This window comes from Myotis daubentonii, chromosome 1, assembly GCF_963259705.1.
Source record: "Myotis daubentonii chromosome 1, mMyoDau2.1, whole genome shotgun sequence".
Lineage (NCBI taxonomy): Eukaryota > Metazoa > Chordata > Mammalia > Chiroptera > Vespertilionidae > Myotis > Myotis daubentonii.
The window spans coordinates 113,499,884-113,523,837 of NC_081840.1; the positions used below are offsets into that span (position 1 = coordinate 113,499,884).

A 23,954-nucleotide genomic window follows, 5' to 3' on the forward strand; every position below is an offset into this window, starting at 1 on the left:
TCCATTTGTCTGATTCCTATATCTTTCAATTGATTAAAAATTAGAGCAGAAGAGAAAAGGTATGATTGTCAATCACTTCCTCAAACATCTAAAGTCAGCAGCTTCTATAGACACATATAATCCTTATAACTTTATTCCTAAATAATTTAACACAGTTTTAGATTAGAGGCATTTTTCCATCACAAATAGGAAAAAATATTGTTCTTTTGAGAATTACACAATCTTTAATCTCAGACATACTGAATGTGTGTGCATATGAAAAAGTATACTGGTAATTTAATCCTATATTCATAATGTTCCCTCTTCAATCTGACAAATAACAAAATATGTGCTCAATTGTACTATCTTTCAGTAGCCAGAGTTTTTTGGTTTAATTAGTTCTTTCTTCAATCTCTTCAATAAAGATTAGAATATAATAAATGATAGTTTCTGAAGGTATTTCTATAGAGAAATAAAATACTAGTAATAAAGATAAAGCATGAAGTTTTCTGGACATATAATATGATATTGGAGTGGAGTTTAAAGAATCAAAACAACAGGTTTTAGCCCATTTAGCCCATTTTGAAACTGTTTATTTTAAACTAGAGCCTCGGTGCACGGGTGGGGTCTGGCTGGCCCGCCCCACCCCGATGAGGGTAGGGGGGACCGATCAGGGCTGCAGTGCATGTCAAAGCAACTGGTCGTTCCGGTCGTTCTGGCATTCCGGTTGCTTGGCTTTTATATATAGAGACTAGAGGCCCGGTGCACAAAAATTTGTGCACTCGGGTGGGTCCCTCAGCCCACCCTGTGCCCTCTCGCAATCTGGGGCCCCTTGGGGGCCCCTTCCCCTGGCTGCTGGCACCAGTTTTCCTCCGGTGCCCGGAACCCAGGCCTTCGCTCTTCGCTGGGAGGGGCCCACACGGTGGGCGAGGGGCTTAGCTCTTTTAAAAATACTTCTGAATGTTTGGTAAATAACCCTGTAGGAATCTACTTTCTGAAACATGCTGGTTGTTAAGGGCTGATTTGGGTAACCAACAAAATGTATGTTAAAATCCTAATCCCCAGAACCTCAGAATGTACCTGTATATGGAGATAAGATCTTTAAAGAGGGGATTACATTAAATTGTGGCAGTTCCAGTGGGACCCCTTAGCCCATCTCACTGAAGTCCTTATAAGAAGAGGAATGTTGGGGTCCAGCCCCAGCAGGTCCAGGGGTTCCCAAAGAAGGAATGACACAGAGGCAGCATACAGGTTATCATCATAGCCAGGTTCTCTTTTTATTGTCCTGTTACATCTATATTTATACTATTTGATCCTATAAACATGCCTCTATAAGCTTTTTTTTTTTTTTTGCATCGGGTCCATTTATTGGGGGGTCAGTCAAAGGGGGAGCTAGGGTGGGGTAGGGCAGCAGCTTGTCTGGCCCCCAAGAAACCCAACTTAAGTCCAGAGCCTCGAGGGCTTAGAAGCCAAAGTCTTCCTCCACCTTTATCTGCATGGGGGCCAGCTCCGGAGTCAGCGGGACTCCTGCCCAGTGCCCTTCCTATGGCACTCGCCGCCTCTTCCAACTGCTGGGCCTCTCGCCAGGGGCCGGGCTGCTGGCTTCTGTGGGCGCTGGCGTCCTCCTGGGCGGGGACAGCCCCTCTTTCTCTGGAGGCTCGTTCTCAGCGTTGCCTGGGTTGGGGGCGTCTCTGCCCTGGCTGCCCTCGTCCTCCAGTAAGATGGTGAACTGGCTGGCCCGGTAGTTGTCACCGTAGGAGTCCAGCACCTTCATGAGGAACCTCCGCTCCTGCTGGAGTCTCCGTGTTATCCTCTATATCTGATGGAGCCTGTTCAGGACCCGCTCCTTCGCCTGCTCAATCTCCCTGCAGCGCCGACCCAGCGCCTGGTACTTCCTGCGATTGAGTTCCTGTTGGCGCCACCCTTGCTGGCCTCAGGCTGCCTCCTCCTCTTCATCTCGCTCCTGGAGGCTGGAGCTGCCCAGACCCCCAGACACGAACTCCACTTCGGTCTCAAGCTCGCTCTCCAGGATGTGACCACCTTCAGCGGAGGCAGCGCCAGCTCCCAGCCGGGAGGTGCTGAGAAGTCCTCAAAGCCCACAGCTGCCATGGACCCTTCTCTCTGCTCCAGCTCCATTTCTCCCTGGCTCCCGACGCAGAACTTCCAACCTTGCAAGCCTCTAGTTTAAAGTGGCTTGCGAAACTACAGCCCATCGGATTTCACAGCCAGGCACCTAGGCCCTGGCCGCTAAGCCTCCTGGGAGTTGTAGTTCTCTATTTCTGGCTTGCCTCCCTCGCCCCACCCCCACCCCAGTCCCAACTGAAAGGCCCTGCTGGCTGGTCTAACCCTGTGGCCAGGCATCTGAGTCACCTCGGGTCTTTATTCCTGTCCTGACACCACGCCATCTGACCATGGAGACTCTCCTCTTGCGAGGCCCCTGGGTCTCCTTCTGGGTCTCCTCAGCCCAGGTACTGGATCGCGTGCCCCAGCAGCGATACAGCCCTGGTGCCTGGGTCTCCTTCTGGGGCCTGGTTGTATCGCCCCCGGACCGGATGGCGTGCCCCAGCTGCGACACAGCCCCGGGCCCTGGGTCTCCTCAGCCTGGGCACCGGATTGCGTGCCCCAGCGGCAAAAACAGCCCCGGCGCCTGGGTCTCCTTCTGGGTCTCCTCAGCCCAGGTACTGGATTGCGTACCACAGCTGCAACTCAGCCCCGGGCCCTGGGTCTCCTTCTGGGGCCTGGCTGCGTCGCCCCTGGGGTCCAGATGGTGTCCCCAGGCAGCTATGCAGCCTGGCCTCTGGCCCTGCCTCTGGGTGTTCTCCCATCACTGGTAATCAGTGATCTGAGAAGCCAGGCAGACATCCGCCTCTTCCCTGCCCCACCCAGCTTCTCCCATTACTGGCCCAGGGCCGGCAAAGGCGGCCAGGTTCTCTTATCACAGAAGCCGGCAAAGGAGGCCTGGCTTCTCCGAGCAAAGGCAGCTCGGTTCTCTGGCTCTTGGCTGCCGCCTGGGTTTCCGATTGCAGTCAGCGGCAGGCAGCTTCTTCCCTCCTTCCCCTTTCGCCTCCCAGCATTGCGCCTATGTTGCCAGTTAACTGCCAATCTTAGTTGGCAGTTAATTTGCATATAGCCCTGATTAGCCAATGAAAAGGGTATCGTCGTACGCCAATTACCATTTTTCTCTTTTATTAGATAGGATATCAGGACAGCTTTGGACAGAAATATGTACATTTACAAATTCAGGATTAGCTTATATCACTGGCTCTAAGATACCAGAATACGTATTGTTGATTTAAAGGAAATTCATATTCTTTAAGTGCCAGACAGATAGATGGCAAAGATGATATACCAGCATGACATAATAATCTGGAAATCTAGTAGAAGGAACTTGCAATTTTGGCTATGAGAATATCAGATTCACTCTCCCAATGTACACAACTGTGAAATTGGTACTCTCCAGATCACAGCACATGGAAGTGGATCCAACAGAACAGGACTCTCACTAGGTGGATGAAACAAAAGGTCAGAGTTTGGTCTGTGGAGGGAGCTGTGCAGAGAAACTCTAGAAATCTGCACATGGGTCTTGTAAGTATTTGGCTGAATATTAGGATGCACCAAGTCAGAGTGAGACTCCAGGAAGCCTAGCAAAATATAACTACTGAGGGGCTATAAGATGAAAAAGTACCTATAGGCCACATGGATATGGGAGACTAGATATAGAAGAGACCTCACTGAACTCTCAGGTTATACAGTTGAGGCCTCAGAAAGGTTATGCCTTTGGGGCAGGGCTACTCTATGTCTGCAAACAATTTCAAAATAGTCACGTTTCTGCATGATCAAGGCTTTCTGAGCAAAGAAAAATGTCATCTGGGTTAAATGGTGATTGTATAGATAGAAACTTCTGGAATGATACAGAAATTTATCTCCCAGAGCTATGTGTTTATATGTTAAAAGGTAATAGACGTGGAGCCATGTGTTTACATTCCAAAGGGTAATTTTCTCTCTCTCTGCCTCCTTCTCTAGAGGGAAAGATTTTCAGCTGTGCAAGCAGCTCCTTTATAAGCTCTAAGATCAATGCTTTTTGAATTCCTCTCATGCACAGTACCCCTCCACCCTGCCCATCCATGTGACATCTGCCCTCCTCACATAACCCCCTGAGGAAAAATGGGACAAGGGAAACCAATGCAAGATCTGCTGCAGGTAAACAATCAGCCTCTGATCTAGAAACCTTGGGTTTACTGTCAGGATAAAGTAAATATAAATATAAAAACTTATTACTCTATTTGTAAAATAAGCATTACTTTAGCCCTGCCCACACCCCCCCCCAAAAAAAAAAAAACAGCAAAAAAAACCCAAAAACTAAAAATAAGCCTCAATAGGATCAACCTACTTCTCCTGTAGGTTAACTATCTTATAGAACAAAACTCAACAGACTCTAAATTAAAACAAGAAATCCCACTTCTTTCATTTTGCATAATATTCTCAAGTTCCATCCATGTTGTCCCAAATAAGTCAGTCAGAAAAAGCTACGAACTATATGATTTCACTCATATGTGGAATATAAAACTGAAATGAATAAGACAAACAAAAACTCATAGACACATACAACAATATGGTGGTTACCAGAGGAAAGCGGGGTGAGGAGTAATAAAGGGTAAATGGGGCCAAATATATGGTGATGGAAGATGATTTGACTTTGGGTGATGTTGTTTGAGTGTTGTCCCATGTACCAAAGGGTAACTGGTTTGATCCTGGTCAGGGCATATACCCAGGTTTCAGGTTCGATCCCCAGTCAGGGTGCATGCAATGGGGCAGCTGGTCAGAGTCTCTCTCTCTCTCTCTCTCTCTCTCAAGTGAAAAATACACTGGAAACCTATATAATCTTATTAGCCAATGTCACCCAAAAATTTTTAATTAAAAATAAAGAAATTCTTAAAAATAAGAAAATGCAGATTTCTCAACAGTATAATGTTCACAATGCCCAGAATACAGTAAATATTGCAAGGCAAGTGAAGCAAAAAAAGGAAGTAATCTAGTAAAACAAAGTTAATAGAAACAGTCCCAGAGATGTTGGAATTAGGAGGCAAGGAAAAAAAAAAAAATATATATATATATATATCTCAGATAGATATTTCCACTCAAGTAGAGGGCCATCTTATTTTTGCATTATGATTTAGGAATTACCTGAAGCAAAGTCTCTCTAGTTTTTCTCCAAGATGCAACTTGGAATTTACTCAAATGTTCAAAAAGTAGTGCACTGACATTTTTAATCACTGAAGAGAGCCTTTGATCTGGAAGATCTTGTGACAGGTGTTACTAATAATCCAACTCTATCATAAATAATCTTAATCTGGCTTCCTTGTTTTATTTATTTATTTAGCAGTTTATATACCAGGGGACAGCCATGATGAATTATCTGCAAACTGAATCCTCAGACAACTAAATAAGATAACATCTTGAAAAGGACTGTTAATAATTATCTAGACTACTAAAAAACATCAGCTTTAAACACCTCTTCATTAACTGCATAGTAATAATTATGTGCTCACTATCTGCCAGATACTACAAGTTAAACATTTCTTAACTGGACATATATAAAAATAGGTATCCTAGCACTTACTGTAAGAGATATTGTAGAAGTCTTAGGAAAAGGAAATAATTCTTCTTGTTTGGGATTTGGGTTTCATCCTAAAGGATGAATAAAAGTTCCTGCAACAAATCAAACCTGAAAGTTCTGCACACAGAAATACACATTTAGGGTGTGGGCATGATTGATTTTTTTTCTTTTTTAAATATGTTTTTATTGATTTTCTGGAGGGAAAGATAGAGGGAGATAGAGAAACAGCAATGAGAGAGAGAGAGAGAGAGAGCGAGCGAGAGAGAGAGAGAGAGAGACCAGCTGCCCCCCTGCATGCACCCTGACTGCGGATCGAACCTGAAACCTGGGTATGTGCCCTGACCAGGATCAAACCAGTTACCCTTTGGTACATGGGACAACACTCAAACAACTGAGCCACACTGACCAGGGCCGGACATGATTGATTTTGAGCTTATTTTTTGGTTTTGTTTGTTTTGTTTTCCCTGAAATTAACTGAACAATTTGTTCAGTCTTTTAAATATTTGCTCACTTACCTTTGTTTTAAATGTTTATGTAGGGGGATTTTTATTATAAACTACTTCAAACCCCTCTTGGAAATATTTTAAACAACATAAGTACAAGGACTAATACTAGAGGAAATTACTTATATACCTTAAGTTTATTTCTACATATATTTTGCATTTAACCTATGTATACCGTAAGCTTATTTATGAGTATAGTTTGGATTTCCCTGGATGTGTAGAAGAAATAATAAAAAAGGAAATTGTAAGACATGCATTGGTCTCAATTTATCATATTTGCTTATTTCTGAAACTAAAAACAGCCACACCCTGTGGAGAGTCAAGATGGCGACATAGATAAACGTGACACTCTCTGCCTCTCACAACCATATCAAAATTACAAATAAAATATAGAGCAACCACCATTCAGAATCACTTGAAATCTAACTGAACAAAAGTCCTACAACTAGGGAATTAAAGAAGCAGCACAGGGAGACTGGTAGAAGGGAAAGGGATACAGAACAGAATCAAGGAACCAGCTAGTCCCAGACGCACATGTGGCGGTATAAAATCAGGAGAGATATCTTGGCTGAGGAGGTTTCTCTGAGGAGCAAGGGGTCCCAGCCCCACCCCAGGCATCCCAGGCCAGGGTTGCAGTGTCAAGAGGAGCTGTCCCCATAACTTCTGGCTGTAAAAACCAGCGGGGATTATGGCTAAGCGACATGGAGGCTGTTGGAGTCCAGGCAGTTCCTCTTAAAGGGCAAGGAAACTAACTTACTTACACTCACTTCCTTTGAGCTTCAGTGCTGGGGAAGCAGCTTGAAAAGAACCCGGGACATGTGGAGACGAACTAATTTGTCTGGAATCAGGGCTCTTGCTGGAGGGGACAGATTTCTTCCAGACAGAAGTGCTGGCAGAGATGAGTGTTCCTTTTGCTGAGCCCTCCCTGCCACAGAATCGACAGGCTGCACCATATCTGAATCGCCATTGACCTGGCTCACACTATTTGCCCCACCCTGTGATTGTCTAAGACCCCACCTCGCCCTAGTAGGGCTCATCCAAGCCATTTCCAGTGATTTTTCCATACATCTGACCTCTCTTGCCTCATGCTTCGTACTTCCCTAAAATCTCTCAAACAAGCATCAGCTGGACCCAGCATGCCCTGTACCTCTCAATAAATGGCCTCAGGCTTGGCACAAGTGGAAGCTCACGCTGGTTCAGAGCTTGGCCTCTGCTAGGCACCTCCAAGCCCAACACAAGTAGCAGTCATCTGCAGACTGCTTTGTAGAGCATTCTGGGTAGCCTCAGGCAGGGCACAGGCAGTAGCTGACTTTTTACCTTCTGGGAGGTCCCAGAACCAGTGCACCTGGTGGTCAGCTTCAACCATGGCAGATTACAACCCTACCATCTCCACAAGTGACCCACTCAAGGGGCAGACTCAGTGAGCACCAAAGCCCCACTAAAGCAAATCTTGCTCCATACTGTTGGCTCCTATACAGCAGGCTCTTCCACTGTAGTCGCAGCAGATCCTCACAACCGATTGGCCTAGGGGTCAATCCCTTCCAGTGACACCAACATCAATCAAGGCTCAACTACAATAAGTCAGTGCACACAGCTCACACAGGGGTGCACCTGGAGTGCCTAGTTCAGATGACTGGGGAGGCTGAGTCACTATAATTGAAAAAATTTAAAAATGATCTAATGTAATACAAGAGAAATATGCAAATTGACTGTACCTTCGCTACGCCCAAGCCACGCCCACCAGCCAATCAGAGTGACTATATGCAAATTAACCCAACCAAGATGGCAGGCAGCAGCCACGGAGCTGGAGCAAGCAGGAGGCTTGGTTGCCCCGGCAATGGAGGAAGCCAAGCCTCCCACCTGCCCTGGGCGGCTCTGGCCTCCACTGAAGGCAACAAAGTTTCAATTATAGAAGATAAATAAACCCCAGATACCTGCTTCCAGCCAGCCTCCACTGGGAGCTTGGGTGACTGGGGGCCATGGCCAGCCTGCAAACAACCATCACTTCTCACCCAGGCTGGCCAGGCACCCCAGCGGGGACCCCAACCCTGAAGGGGGTGTGGCCAGCCTGAAAATGGCCCTCAGTCCCTCACCCAGGCTGGCCAGGCACCCCAACAGGACCGTCAAGCTGATCCGGGACACCCTTCAGGGCAAACCAGCCAGCCCCCACCCGTGCACCAGGCCTCTATCCTATATAATAAAAGGGTAATATGCAAATAGGCCCTAACAGCAGAATGACTGGAAATGACTGGTCACTAGGACACACACTGACCACCAGGGGGCAGACGCTCAATGCAGGAGCTGCCCCCTGGTGGACAGTGCGCTCCCACAGGGGGAGCTCTGTTCAGCCACAAGCCAGGCTGATGGCTGCCCATACAGCGGTGGTGGTGGGAGCCTCTCCCACCTCCTCAGCAGCGCTAAGGATGTCCGACTGCAGCTTAGGCTTGCTCCCCGCTGGCAAGTGGGCATCCAAGAATACTATACCCAACAAGGCTATCATTCAAACTTAAAGGGCAAATCAGGAGCTTCACAGACGAAAAAGTGCTAAGGGAGTTTACCACCACCAAGACACCAATGCAAAAAATGCTACAGGGACTGCTGTAAAAAGAAGAAATAAAAAGGGAAGAAGGAACACAGGCATAAAGAATAAAAATGGCCACAAACAAATACCTATCAATAGTAACCTTAAATGTAAATGGATTAAATGCTCCAATCAAAAGACATAGGATAGCTGAATGGATAAGAAAACATGATCCATATATCTGTTGTCTGCAGGAGACCCATCTCAGAATAAAGGACTCACACAGACTGATAGTGAAGGGATGGGGAAAAAATCAGGCCAATGGAAATGAGAAATAAGACTGGGTAGCAATACTTATATCTCACAAAATAGACCTCAAAGTGAAGGCCATAACAAGAGATAAGGAAGGCCACTTCATAATACCAAAAGGAGCAATTTAAGAAGAGGATATAACTCTGGTAAACATATATGAACCCAATACGGGAGCACCCAAATATATATTAAAAAAAAAAACTTCTGGAGGATATCACCAGAGAGATTGCCAGCAATATAGGCATAGTAGGGGACTTTAATACCCCATTGACGCCACTGGATAAATCCTCTAAACAAAAAAAATCAGCAAAGAAACATAAATCCTAAAATCACTAGATCAGATGGCCTTAATTGACACCTTCAGAACATTTCACCCTAAAGCTACAGAATGTACATTCTCCTCAAGTGCACACAGGACATTTTCAAAAATAGACCACATATTAGGACACAGGCGAAGTCTCTTCAAATTCAAGAAGATAGAAATCATATCAAACATCTTCTCAGATCACAATGGCATAAAATTAGAAACCAACTAATAGTGAACTTACAGAAAGTGAAACTAAAAAAGCAATCCCATTTACAATTGCACCAAAAAAATTAAAATACCTAGGAATAAACTTAAATAAGGAGGTAAAAGACTTATATGCAAAAAACTATAGGACACTGAAAAAAGACATAGACGAAGACATAAACAGATGGAAGAACATACCGTGTTCATGGATTGGTAGAATCAACATCATCAAAATGTCCATATTACCCAAAGCAATCTATAGATTCAATGCAATCCCCATTAAATTACCAATGGCATATTAAACAAATCTAGAACGAACGTTCCAAAAATTCATCTGGAATAAAAAAAGACCCCGAATAGCTGCAGCAATCATGAAAAAGAAGAACAAAGTAGGTGGGATCTCAATACCAGATATCAAACTGTATTACAAAGCCACTGTTCTTAAAATAGCTTGGTACTGGCACAAGAACAGACATATAGATCAATGGAATAGAACAGAGACCCCAGAAATCGACCCAAACCACTATGCCCATTTAATATTCAACAAAGGAGGCAACAGCATACACACCATACACAAAAATAAACTCAAAATGGATAAAAGACTTAAATGTAAGACGGGAAACCATAAAAATACTGGAGGAATCCACAGGCAGCGAAATTGCAAACATATGCCAAAGGAATGTCTTCTCTGATAATGCTCCTAGGGCAATGGAAACTAAAGAGAAAATAAACAAATGGGACGTCATCAAAATAAAAAGCTTTTGCACAGCAAAGGAAACCATCAACAAAACAACAAGAAGACCCACTACATGGGAGAACATATTTGCCAATGATACCACCAATAAGGGTTTAATTTCCAACATTTACAGGGATCTCATGAAACTTAACAAAAGGAAGATAAACAATCCAATAAAAAAAATGGGCAATGGACCTAGATAGACACTTTTCGAAAGAGGACATACAGAAGGCCGAGAGACATATGAAAACATGCTCAAAGTCACTAATTATACGAGAGATGCAAATCAAAATGACAATGCGTTATCATCTCACACCTGTCAGAATGGCTATCATCAACAAATCAACAAACAACAAGTGTTGGAGATGATGTGGAGAAAAAGGAACCCTTCTGCACCGCTGGTGGGAATGCAGACTGGTGCAGCCACTGTGTAGAACAGTATGGAGCTACCTCAAAAAACTAAAAATGTAACTCCCATTTGACCCAGTGATCCCACTACTAGGAATATATCCCAAGAAACCAGAAACACCAATCAGAAAGGATATACGCACCCCTACGTTCATAGCAGCACAATTCACCATAGCTAAGATTTGGAAACAGCCTAAGTGCTCATCAGCAGATGAGTAGATTAGAAAACTGTGGTACATGTACACAATGGAATACTATGCTGCGGTAAAAAAAAAAAAAGGAACTCTTACCTTTTGCAACAGCATGGATGGAACTGGAGAGCATTATGCTAAGTGAAATAAGCCAGTCAGAGAAAGATAAATACCACATGATCTCACTCATTTATGGATTATAGAGAACAACATAGACTGATGAAAAGGGACAGATCCAAAGACTAAGAAACAGCGATCAGACTATCAATCCCCAGAAGGAAAGTAGGGGAGGGCGGGGATAAGGGGAAGAGATCAACCGAAGGACTTGTATACATGTATATGAGCCAAACCAATGGACATGGACAACAGGGGGATGGGAGCATGAGTGTGCGGGGCGGGTGGGGGAAGGTTGGGGTTAATGGAGGGGGGGGATGAGGACACATTTGTAATACCTTCAAAAAAAAAAGAAGAAGAAGTCAAACACTTGGAAGTTAAATAGCATGCTATCTACACTAATAAAAGACAAACATGCAAATTGACCGTACCTTCGCTACACCTTAAGCCATGCTCAACAGCCAATCAGAGTGACTATATGCAAATTAACCCAACCAAGATGGCGGCCGGCAGCCACAGAGCTGGAGCAAGTAGGAAGCATGGTGGCCCCAATGGTAGAGGAAGCCAAGCTTCCCAGCTGCCATGGCCAGCTCTGAGCTCCACTCAAAGCAACAAAGTTTCAATTATAGAAGCTAAATAGAGAAACCAAGATGGCGGCATAGGTAAACACCGCAAATTACTGCCTCGAACAACCACTTCAAAAATACAACTAAAAGACGGAATGGACATCACCCAGAACCACAGGAAGGCTGGCTGAGTGGAATTTCTACAACTAGAAGGAAAGAGAAAAGCACACTGAGACTCAGAGGCGCAGTGTGGAAGTAAAATATTAAGGTGTGGAGGTCCGTGTGGAGCGGGCTGGCGGCTGAGGGCGCGGTTGTCGTTTTCAATCGGGAGGGAGTCTCAGGCTCTGAGCTCCAGTTCCGGGCGAGTCTCTAGGGACCCAGATCTCACTAAGTTTATTGGCAATTTCTAGACTCATACGGGAGAAGCAGGACTGTCTGGCACCGATTGGAACTCGAGGGCAGCTTTCTCTCCGAGGGGCTTGCAGCGATTACTGGGACACTGAGAAGCAGAGCCTCTGAGGGCAAGACTGAGAGTAGCCATAATTGCTAGCCTCGCCCTGTTGATCCCATAGGACCCACCCCGCCCAAGCCCTGCATGGAGGCTTTTGCTGGATAGCCTCAGGCAAAGGCTAGATTAGCACCACCCTAGAGAGCCAGGAGCCAGGAAGCCAAGAGGTCAGAGTGGGACCATCCAGTTTGCAGCTCCATGAAACATAAAGGACACACTCAGGGGGCAGACTTAATGAGCACCAAAGCCCCATTGAAGCAAGTCTTGCCCCAGAGGGATGTCTCCAGCACAGAAGTTCTCCCACTGCAGACACAGCTGATTCTCATAGCCAACTGGCCTGGAGGCCAATTCCTTCCAGTGATACCTACAACAATCAAAGCTTAACTACAACAAGACTGTGCACTAAGACCACAAGGGGGTGCACAAAGAGTGTCCTCCTCAGGTAATTGGGGAGGCTGAACCACTGGGCCCTAGAGGACACTTAGCACAAAAAAACACTGTATCAACACAGGGAAGCATAAAAAATACGGAGACAAAGAAAAAGGACCCAAATGACAGAAATGGAGGAAAGCAAACTACTGGATATAGAGTTCAAAACCACACTTTTAAGGTCTTTCAATAATTTTCTAGAAACTGCCAATAAACTTAATGAGACCTACAAGAAATCTAATGAGACCCTCGATGTTGTGATAAAGAACCAACTAGAAATTAAGCATACACTGACTGAAATAAAGAATATTATACAGACTCCCAACAGCAGACTAGAGGAGCGCAAGAATCAAGTCAAAGATTTGAAATGCGAAGAAGCAAAAAACACCCAACCGGAAAAGCAAAATGAAAAAAGAATCCAAAAATACGAAGATAGTGTAAGGAGCCTCTGGGACAGCTTCAAGCGCACCAACATCCGAATTATAGGGGTGCCAGAAGAAGAGAGAGAGCAAGATATTGAAAACCTATATGAAGAAATAATGACAGAACACTTCCCCTACCTGGTGAAAGAAATAGACTTACAAGTCCAGGAAGCACAGAGAACCCCAAACAAAAGGAATCCAAAGAGGACCACACCAAGACACATCATAATTAAAATGCCAAAAGCAAAAGATAAAGAGAGGATCTTAAAAGCAGCAAGAGAAAGAAAGTCAGTTACCTACAAGGGAGTACCCATACGAATGCCAGCTGATTTCTCAACAGAAACTTTGCAGGCCAGAAGGGAGTGACAAGAAATATTCAAAGTGATGAATGCCAAAAACCTACAACCAAGATTACTTTATCCAGCAAAGCTATCATTCAGAATTGAAAGCCAGACAAAGAGCTTCACAGATAAGAAAAAGCTAAAGGAGTTCATCACCACCAAACCAGTATTATATGAAATGATGAAAGGTATCCTTTAAGAAGAGGAAGAAGAAGAAAAAGGTAAAGATACAAATTTTGAACAACAAATACACATCTATAAACAAGTGAATCTGAAAATCAAGTGAATAATCTGATGAACAGAATGAACTGGTGATTATAATAGAATCAGGGGCATAGAAAGGGAATGGACTGACTATTCTTGGGGGGAAAGGGTTGAGGGGGATGCGGGAAGAGACTGGACAAAAATCGTGCACCTATAGATGAGGACAGTGGGGGGGGTGTGAGGACGGAGGGTGGGATGGGAAACAGGTGGAGGGGAGTTATGGGGGGGAAAAAGAGGAACAAATATAATAATCTGAACAATAAAGCTTTAATAAAAAAAAAAGAAGCTAAATAAACCCCAGATACCTGCTTTCAGCCGGCCATGGCCACAGAGCTGGAGCGAGCAGGAGGCTTCCCTCCCGCCTGCCACAGGCGGCTCTGAGCTCCACTCAAAGCAACAAAGTTTCAATTATAGAAGGTAAATAAATCCCAGAAATAAAAAAAAGATAAAAAGGAGAGACTGGGAGCTTCCGTCGCCGGGGGGTTTTGGCCAGCCTGAAAACGGCCCTCAGCCCCTCACCCAGACTGGCCAGGCAACTCAGCAGGACCCCCCACCCTGAAGGGGCTGTGGCCAGACTGCAAAAAGCCATCAGCCCCTCACCCAGGCTGGCCAAGCACTCCAGGGGGGACCCACACCCTGAAGGGGCTGTGGCCAGCCTGCAAACAGCCATCAGCCACTCACAGAGGCTGGCTAGGTACCCCAGTGGGGACCCCACCCTGAAGGGGGTGTGACCAGGCTGCAAACAGCCATCAGCCCCTCACCCAGGCTGGCCAGGCACCCCAGTGGGGGGACCCCTACCCTGAAGGGGGTGTGACCATCCTGCAAACACGCATCAGCCCCTCACCCGGGCTGGCCAAGCATCCTAGCGGGACCCCCACCCTGATCCGGGACACCCTTCAGGGCAAACCAACCAGCCCCCACCCATGCAACAGGCCTCTATCCTATATAATAAAAGGGTGATATGGAAACTGACCTTAACAGCAGAATGACTGGAAATGACTGGTCACTAGGACACACACTGACCACCAGGGGGCAGACGCTCGATGCAGGAGCTGCCCCCTGGTGGTCAGTGCGCTCCCACAGGGGGAGCTCTGTTCAGCCACAAGCCAGGCTGATGGCTGCCAGTACAGCGGTGGTGGTGGGATCCTCTCCCGAGTCCTCAGCAGCGCTAAGGATGTCCGACTGCAGCTTAGGCCTGCTCCCCACTGGCAATTGGACATCCCCGAGGGCTGTCGGGCTGCCAAAGGGATGTCTGACTGCCGGCTTGGGACCGATCTCCCAGGGAGCGGGCCTAAGCAAGCAGGTGGACATCCTCTGAGGGGTCCCAGACTGCAAGAGGGCATAGGCTTGGCTAAGAGACACCCCCCTGAGTGCACAAATTTTTGTTCACCAGGACTCATGTTAAACAATAATTGGGTTACAAAGAGATCAAAGAAGAAATAAAAAGCATCCTGGAAACAAACAACAATGCAAACACAGCAATCCAAAATCTATGGGACACATTGAAAGCAGTCCTAAGAGGGAAGTTCATAGCTCTACAGACCTACCTAAAAAATAAGAAAAAAATGGTTATAAATTATCTAACCCTGCAACTTAAATAATTAGAAAGAGAGCAACCAGAAAAGTCCATTGTGAGCAGAAGGAAGGAAATAATAAAGATTGGAACAGGGGGTCCCTCGGGGGTGAGGACGATGGAGCCCAATGCGCTGGGGCGTTTGCATGCACGACTCCGGAGACCAGGTTCAGAGACACAGATCTATCTAAGTTTATTGAGGAAGTACAGTCGTATATAAAAGGGTAAGCAGCCAATACAATAGGGACACGCTTGATATGTTATCCAGTGGGCGTGAGGGTCAGGGCTAAAAGTAGGTGGCTCTTGGAGATTTGTCAGGCGGGTGTTGCCACTTCCTGGGTGCCAAGGAAGCCTGTTTGCTGGAGTGTGCTCACAGCACTGCATCGGCCATATCACTGAGATAAATCTCTTGAGCTCTGCCCACAAAAGATAAGAATGGAAATAATCAACATAGAGACCAAAATAATACAAAAGATCAATAAAACCAAGAGCTGCTTCTTTGAAAGGAGAAACAAGATTGATGAACCTCTAGCCAGGCTCACCAAGAAACAGAGAGAGAGGACCTAAATAAACACAATCAGAAATGAAAGAGGTGAAGTAACAACCGACCTCACAGAAATACAAAGAATTGTAAAAAAAAAAAAAAAAAAAATACTATGAACAATTCTACTCCAACAAACTGGACAACCTTGACCAAATGGACATATACTTAGAAAAATACAAGCTTCTAAAACTCAATAAGATAGAATAAAGAAAACCTGAATAGGCCAATAACTACTTACGAAATGGAAACAGTAATCAAAAAACTTCCACCAAACACAAGCCCTGGATGGGATGGCTTCACTGGGGTGTTTTGCCAACCATTCAAAGAATAACGAAAATCTATTCTCCTCAGAATATTCCAAAAAATTCAGGAGAAGGGCACACTTTCAAGCTCATTCTATGAAGCCAGCGTTAACCCAAACCGAAAACCAGATAAAGACACTACAAAGAAAGAGAGTTACAGGCCAATATCCCCGAAGAACATAGATGCTAAAACCCTGAACAAAATTCTAGCAAATCAATTCCAGCATTATATCAGAAAGATCATACACCACGACCAAGTGGGATTTATTCCAGGGATGCAGAGATGGTACAATATCCACAAATCAATAAATGTGATACATTACAAAAACAAACTGAGTATCAAAAATCCCATAATCGTATCAATTAATGCAGAAAGGGCATTTGACAAAATCCAACATGCTTTCCTGATAAAATGCTCAGCAAGGGGGGAATAGAGGGATCATACCTCAGCATAATAAAAGCCTTATATGACAAACCTACAGCCAACATCATACTCAATAAGCAAAAACTAAATCCATTTCCCCTAAGAACAGGAACAAGACAGGAATGTCCACTCTCACCACTCCTATTTGACATAGTACTGGAAGTGCTAGCCATAGCGATCAGACAAGAAGAAGAAATAAAAAGCATGCAAATAGAAAAGAAGTAAAATTGTCATTATTCTCAGATGACATGATATTGTACATAGAAAACCCTAAAGACTCCACCAAAAAACTACTAGATTTAATAAAATAATTTCACAATGTAGCAGGATACAAAATTAACACCCATAAATCTATGGCTTTTTTTATACACCACTAATGAACTCACTAAAAGAGAAACAAAACAAAAAAATCCCACTTACCATTGCAACAGAAGAATTAAGATACCTAGGAATAAACTTAACCAAGGAGGTAAAGAACTTGTACTCATAAAATTACAGGATGCTGAAAAAGGAGATAGAGGTAGACATAAACAAGTGGAAGAATATACGGTGTTCATGGATTGATAGAATCAACATCATTGAAATGTCCATACTACCTAAAGCAATATATAGATTCAAGGGAACCCATTAAAACACCAATGGTATATTTCAATGATATAGAACAAACTCTCCAAAAATTCATGTGGAATAAAAAAAAGACCCCTAGTAGCTGCACCAATCTTGACAAAGAACAACAAAGTTGGAGGGATCACAACACAAGATATCAAGCTATATTACAAAACAACTGTACTCAAAACTACCTGGTACTGGCACAAGAACTTATAGACCAATGGAACAGAACAGAGAGCCCAGAATTCAACTCAAGCCACTATGCTCAATTAATATTTGACAAAGGAGCAAGAGCATACAATGAAGTCAAGACAGTCTCTTCAATAAATGGTGTTGGGAAAATTGGACAGATACATGCAAAAAAATGAAACTAGAACACCAACTTACACCATACACAAAAATAAACTCAAAGTGGATGAAGGACTTAAATGTAAGATGGGAAACCAAAAAGATCTTAGAAGATTCCATAGGAAGGAAAATAACAGACATATGTCATAGCAATATCTTTACTGATACAGCTCCTAGGAAACTACAGGGAAAATTAAAAAATGGGACTACATCAAAATAAAACCTTCTGAACAGCAAAAGAAACCATCAACAAAACAACAAGGAAGCCCACTGCATGGAAGAGCATATTTTCCAATGTTATCTCTGATATGGGTTTAATCTCTAAAATTTATACAGAACTCATACAACTTAACAAAAGGAAGATGAACAATCCAATGAAAAAAAATGGGCAAAGGACCTAAGTAGACACTTTTCGAAAGAGGACATACAAAAGGCCAAGAGACATATGAAAACATGTTTAAAGTCACTAATCATCCGAGAGATACAAATCAAAACAATGAGGTACCATCTCACACCTGTCAGAATGGCTATCGACAAATCAATAAACAAGTGCTGGTGAGGATGTGGAGAAAAAAGAACCCTCCTGCGTTGTTGGTGGGAATGCAGACTAGTCCAGCCACTGTAGAAAACAGTATGGAGTTTCCTCAAAAAATTAAAAATCGAACTCTCATTTGACCCAGTAATCCTGATTCTAGGAATATATCCCAAGAAACCAGAAACACCAATCAGAAAGGATATATGCACCCCTATGTTCATAGCAGCACAATTTACAATAGCTAAGATATGGAAACAGCCTAAGTGCCCATCAGCAGATGAGTGGATTAAAAAACTGTGGTACATCTACACAATGGAATACTATACTGCTGTAAAAAAGAATTCTTACCATTCGCAACAGCATAGATGGAACTGGAGAGCATTATGCTAAGCAAAATAAGCCAGTCAGATAAAGATAAATATCACATGATCTCACTCATTTGTGGAATATAATGAACAACATAAACTGATGAACAAAAACAGAATCAGAGACATAAAAGCATAGAACAGACTGTCCAACCTATGAGGGAAGGTGGGTGGGTAAGAGAGTAAGAGATCAACCAAAGGACTTATATGCATGCATATGAGCATAACCAATGGACACAGACAGTAGTGGGGTGAGGGCATGTGCTGGGGTGTGGGAGCACCTGGGGAGAGGTCAATGGGCAAAAAGGAGAATCATGTATTACTTTAAACGATAAACAATTTAAATGAAACAACAAGAAAATGCAAACCACAATAAAATAAAATAAAATGAAATAAAATAAAATGAAATAAAAATGTTAATACACTTCCATAATAGTTATTAACCTCTCAACTGTGTATTTGTGAACCCAATTTGAAACTCAGTGTGCAAGCAGCCTACTCACAGGATTTAATTTAATTTTAGTTCAATAACCTTTCTATAAAAACTCACCCACATATACATACAAATAAATTACCCTTACACTAATGAAAATTTAACCTTCTAACTACAATAAGAGCATATGGGAGAATTCCTGGGAAGTTTCTTCATAATATATCCTATCTAATAAAAGAGAAACATGGTAATTGGCGTACGACCGCTACCCTTCCCATTGGCTAATCAGCGAGATATGCAAATTAACTACCAGCCAAGATGGCAGCCAGCAGCCAGGCAGCTTGAAACTAACATGAGGCTTGCTTGCTTCAGTGACGGAGACTCCGATGTTCCCCGCCTGCCTTGCCGGCCTCTGAGCTTGCAGTTTAAGAAACATTGTAACAAATATAGAAGCTAAACAAAACCCCAGAAACCTGCTTTCAGCGAGCCTGGGATCTCAGAGCTGGAGTTACATTGTTTCGATTATAGAACCGAAACAAACCAGATACCTTCTTTCAGCATCAGAGGCCTCAGAGCTGGAGCCTCAGAGCTAAAGTTGGCCCAGAATAAAAAAGAAAAAGAAAAAAAGGAGCAGTTGGGAGCTTTAGTCGGCCTGAAAACAGCCCTCAGCCCCTCACCCAGACTGGCCAGGCACCCCAGTGGGGACCCCCCACCCTGAAGGGTGTGTGACCAGCTGCAAACAGCCATCATCCCCTCACCCAGGCTGGCCAGGCACCCCAGTGGGGACCCCCACCCTGATCCAGGACACCCTTCAGGACAAACCAGCCAGCCCCACCCATGCACCAGGCCTCTACCCTATATAGTAAAAGGGTAATATGCCTCCCAGCACCGGGATCAGTGGAGCTAAGAGGCCTCCAGCACCGGGATCAGCATGACAGGGGGCAGCGCCCAAACCCCCTGATTGCCCTGTGGCTCTGTGTGTGACAGGGGAAGGCGCCACAACCCCCTGCTCAGCCCTGCTCTATACCTGATAGGGGGGAGCTCCCCAACCCCCTGATCGCCCTGCAGCTCTGTGTGTGACAGGGTGCGGCGCCTCAACCCCCTGATCGGACCTGCTCTGTGTGTGACAGGGTGCGGCGCCTCAACCCCCCCCCCCCCCCACGGGCCCTGCTCTGTGTGTGACAGGGTAGAGCCATAACCTCCCCATCGGCCCTGCCCTGAGTGTGAGAGTGGCGGCGCCCCAACCACCTGATCGGCCCTGCTCTGTGGATGATAGATGGCGGCACCTCAAGCCCCTGATCTACCCTGCTCTGTGTGTGACAGGGGGCGGTGCCCCAACTCCCCTATCGGCCCTGCTCTGTGCATGACAGGGGGAAGCTCCCCAACCCCCGGATTGGCCCTGCTCTGTGCGTGATAGGGGGCGGTGGCACAACCTCCCAATCCGCCCTGCTCTGTGCATGACAGGGGACACTGCCCCAACTCCCCAATCGGCCCTGCTCTGAGCCCGACAAGGGGCTGCACCTACAGATTGGGCCTGCCCTCTGCCACCCGGGAGCAGGCCTAAGCCAGCAGGGGGTTATCTCCCGAGGGGTCCCAGACTGCGAGAGGGTACAAGCCAGGCTGAGGGAACCCCCCTTTCCCCCGAGTGCACAAATTTTTGTGCACCGGGCCTCTAGTATATGTATAAAAACCTAGGCGACCATTACAACCGAACGACTGGAACTGGAACAACCGGTCTCTATGACCACACTGACCATCAGGGGCAGATACTCAACGCAGGAGCTACCCCCGATGGTCAGTGCACTCCCACAGCCAATTTCCCCCAGCCAGCCAACCTCCCAGGGATTCTCCACCCTACCGGCAGGCCCTGATCACCTGATCGGGGCCAGGCCCAGGCCGGGGCAGGGAACCTGGGGTGGGTGGCGGCAGACGCGGTCCCTTTCCCAGGGTGGCCAAGGGCCAGCTCCCTCCTGGGGCCTGTGGCCAACCTCCCACAGTCTCTCCCTACCCGTCCCTCCCCTTGGCCTACAGGCCCCGATCAGCCCAGCCCCAATTGGCCTGTCCCTGATCGACCCTGATCACCGGCCAGGTCTAGGGACCTCACCCATTCATGAAATTCATGCATTGGGCCTCTAGTGTTATAAATAAAATCCATATCAGCATTTGTTTGTATTTTTGTACTTACAGAATTGATTTTAAATGAGCTTTAAATGTCTACATATGCCATTAGAAATAAAGAGTATCACTAAGGCATCCTATATACTAGGTGCACTGGTTAATAATGCCAGATTTTGTGCCCTAACCGGTTTGGCTCAGCAGATAGAGCATCAGTCTGCGGACTGAAGGGTCCCAGGTTCAATTCCAGTCAAGGGCATGTACCTTGGTTGTGGGTACATCCCCAGTAGGGGGTGTGCAGGAGGCAGCTGATCGATGTTTCTCTCTAATTGATGTTTCTAACTCTCTATCCCTCTCCCTTGCCCTCTGTAAAAAATCAATAAAATGTATATTTTTAAAAATGCCGGATTTTGTAATCAAAGAAAACACAGTAATTTCAAGAGAAACATCAAAAGTGCTTTATTCAAAGTAATGTCCACCGCTAGCTAAACATTTCCCCATCTTTCAGGTAATTTGTGGATACCATCCCAATAAAACATTTCTTGTTTTGAGGCAAACCATTCAGAGACCCAATTTTCCACTTCTTCGTATGTTTTGAAGTGCTACTCAGAAAGTGCGTGTGCCATCGATCAGAACAAGTGGTAATCTGAAGGAGCAAAGTCTGGTGAATACAGCGGGTGGGTAAAAATACTTCCAAGGCAAGATCTTTTAACGTGTCTTTAACTGGTTTTGAAGTGTGTGATTGTACATTATCATGAAGCAAAATTACTTTGCTGTGTCTTGTGGCCCATTCTGGTTGTTTCATGATCGAAGTGTGGTTCAAATTGATTATTTGTTGTCGGCAGCGATCTGTATTAACAGTTTCACCTGGTTTTAGAAGCTCATAATACACCCCACCTTCCTGATCCCACCAAATGCAGAGCACTGTCTTCTTTCCGAAGCGATTTGACCTTGCAGTTGGTGTTGATGGTTGACCTGGATCAACCCATGATTTTGTGCATTTGGGATTCTCAAAATAAATCCACTTTTCATCGCTACTCACAATTCGATGCAAAAAAGGCTTTCTTTTGTGCCACTGAAGCAACATTTTACTGATGACTTTTCGATTTTCCATTTGTCTTTCCTTCAGTTGATTCGGCACCCATTTTCCTTCCTTTAAAATCTTTCCCATTGCTTGTAAATAATCAGAAATTGTTTGCTGAGCAACATTTAATCTTTCTGCAAGTTGATTTTGAGTTTGACATGCATCTTCATCCAATAATCCTTATAATTTTTGGTCTTCAAACTTTTTCAGTTGACCTGGATGTTCTTTGTCTTTCACATCAAAATCATCACTTTCAAAGCGTTTAAACCAGCGTTCACAAGTATCTTGAGATGGAACATGTTCACCATAAGCTTCCTGAAGTATATGATAACTTTCAGCTGCACTTTTCTTCAAAATAAAGTAATGAATTAAAACTTCCCACAAATGCTCTTTTTTTTGGCATGAAATTCGACATTTTTAAGTGTAATAATATCTATGATGTTAGCACCTTCAGCAATTTTAACATATGAAGTTTTGAAGCTTGCTGTCAATACAACAAAATAGCATACATATCAAATCACATATATATCAACATATGTGTAACTCCATCTATTTAAAAAAATCCGCATTATTTACCGGTACACCTAGTAATAAAAGCCTAATATGCTAAGTGTCCAGTCGGCTGTTCAACCAATCAAAGTGTAACATGCTAATGATATGCTGAGGCCACTCAACTGCTCGCCATGATGTGCACTGACCACCAGGGGGCAGACAGTCAACTGGTCAACCAGTCACTATGACATGTGGGCCTAAGCCTTCAGTTGGACATCCCACGAGGGCTCCCAGGTTGCAAGAGTGCTCAGGCCAGAGAAACATCAAAAATGCTTTATTCAAAATAATGTCCATCCAACAGGTTTTTTTCTGTCTTTCTCTCCTTCAAAGCTAATGCCAAAGGAATAAAATAAACATGATATAGGTTCCCCAGTTTCTCCCTATCTTATACATTTTCCCCTTTTCTTTCTTCTTTACTATCTACCATCCCTGCCCTATGAACTTTGACTCTTCAATAAACCACCAGGCTTGCAAAAACAGTCCTCAGAAAATATCATTCTGATAGTTGCTGAGTCCTCAAGCAAGAGGAATGAAAAAGGAACCACCTTCCAGTTGCTACTGGAGGTTAAAATTGGAAAGTGCCTATGGTGAAATGCAAGGTGGCATCCTCAACTCTCCAATACCCTAGGAAAGTTCTGGCCTGCTGCAGAGAGTACCTGCATTCAGATGCTCCCTGGCAACACATTTGAATGAAGTTTTTAACTTCTATTCACGTCACTTAAATATTCTTCTCTTAGCAGTAAACTCTATATGCAACTTAGTAAATTTGAAAATATAAAGCAAATGTATTCTGTTCACTTTAAAATGCTAGCTCAAAGCAAAATTTTTATAGAATATTTAAGTACAAAAACTATAAAAATGTTTAAGGTATACAGTGGTAGGCAAAATAGGTTAAATTACCAGCCATTATTACCTAAAGCTAAATCATAAATAAGTAAGGATACAAAATCATAACAATAAGAAGACAAATACTATAGATAATACAATCTACACTAATAAAAGAGAAAGATGCAAATTGACTGTACCTTCGTGGCGTCCACCAGCCAATCAGGAGTGAGTATGCAAATTAACCCAACAAAGATGGCAGGTTAATTTGCATACACAGGTGCTGAGTGGCCGGGGGCAGGGCGGGATGCTTGTGTCATTGCCATGGTGACAACGCAGGTGTTCCGCACTGCCCTACCTGCTCAAGGCCTCTGGACAGTGTGGGAAGGCGGAAAGGCGGCTCCGGCCAGAACAAAGGCAGAAAAGTGGCTCCAGTAGGGAATGGAGGAGGTGGGAAGCCCCTATTTTTAGAACTTGTTTTTGTTGGCCCTTTTAAAAATGCAATTAAATGTTTGTCTGAAGGTAAATCCCATGTGAGTTCCTAGGCAAATACCTCAAAAGGAGTTAAGTAGCTAAATGGGTACTGGTAATGAAATTTTCTCAACAAGTATGTAATCATTTCTTTTCATATCATTTCTTAAATTTAAAACTTTTCTTAATAGGTGGTCAGAAAAAATATCTCAATAGTTGATTTCCTCTATTGTATTCTGTTAGTAACAAGATTTGCATATTGTTCATTATCTGTAACTTAGCCACAAAGGGGAAAAAAAGTAAAGGCATTTTAACATTTTGTGAGTACTAAGGAAAATGAATTTCCTTCAAG

The 23,954-nt window shown here is 44.3% G+C and overlaps 1 protein-coding gene and 1 pseudogene across 6 annotated transcripts in view; both read right to left on the reverse strand.

Moving 5' to 3' along the window:
• LRRC49 (leucine rich repeat containing 49) overlaps positions 1–23,954 on the reverse strand; it is a 221,804-nt gene that overhangs the window by 127,181 nt on the left and 70,669 nt on the right. The window lies entirely within an intron of this gene.
• On the reverse strand, positions 1,361–2,115 carry LOC132226359 (TCF3 fusion partner-like; annotated as a pseudogene).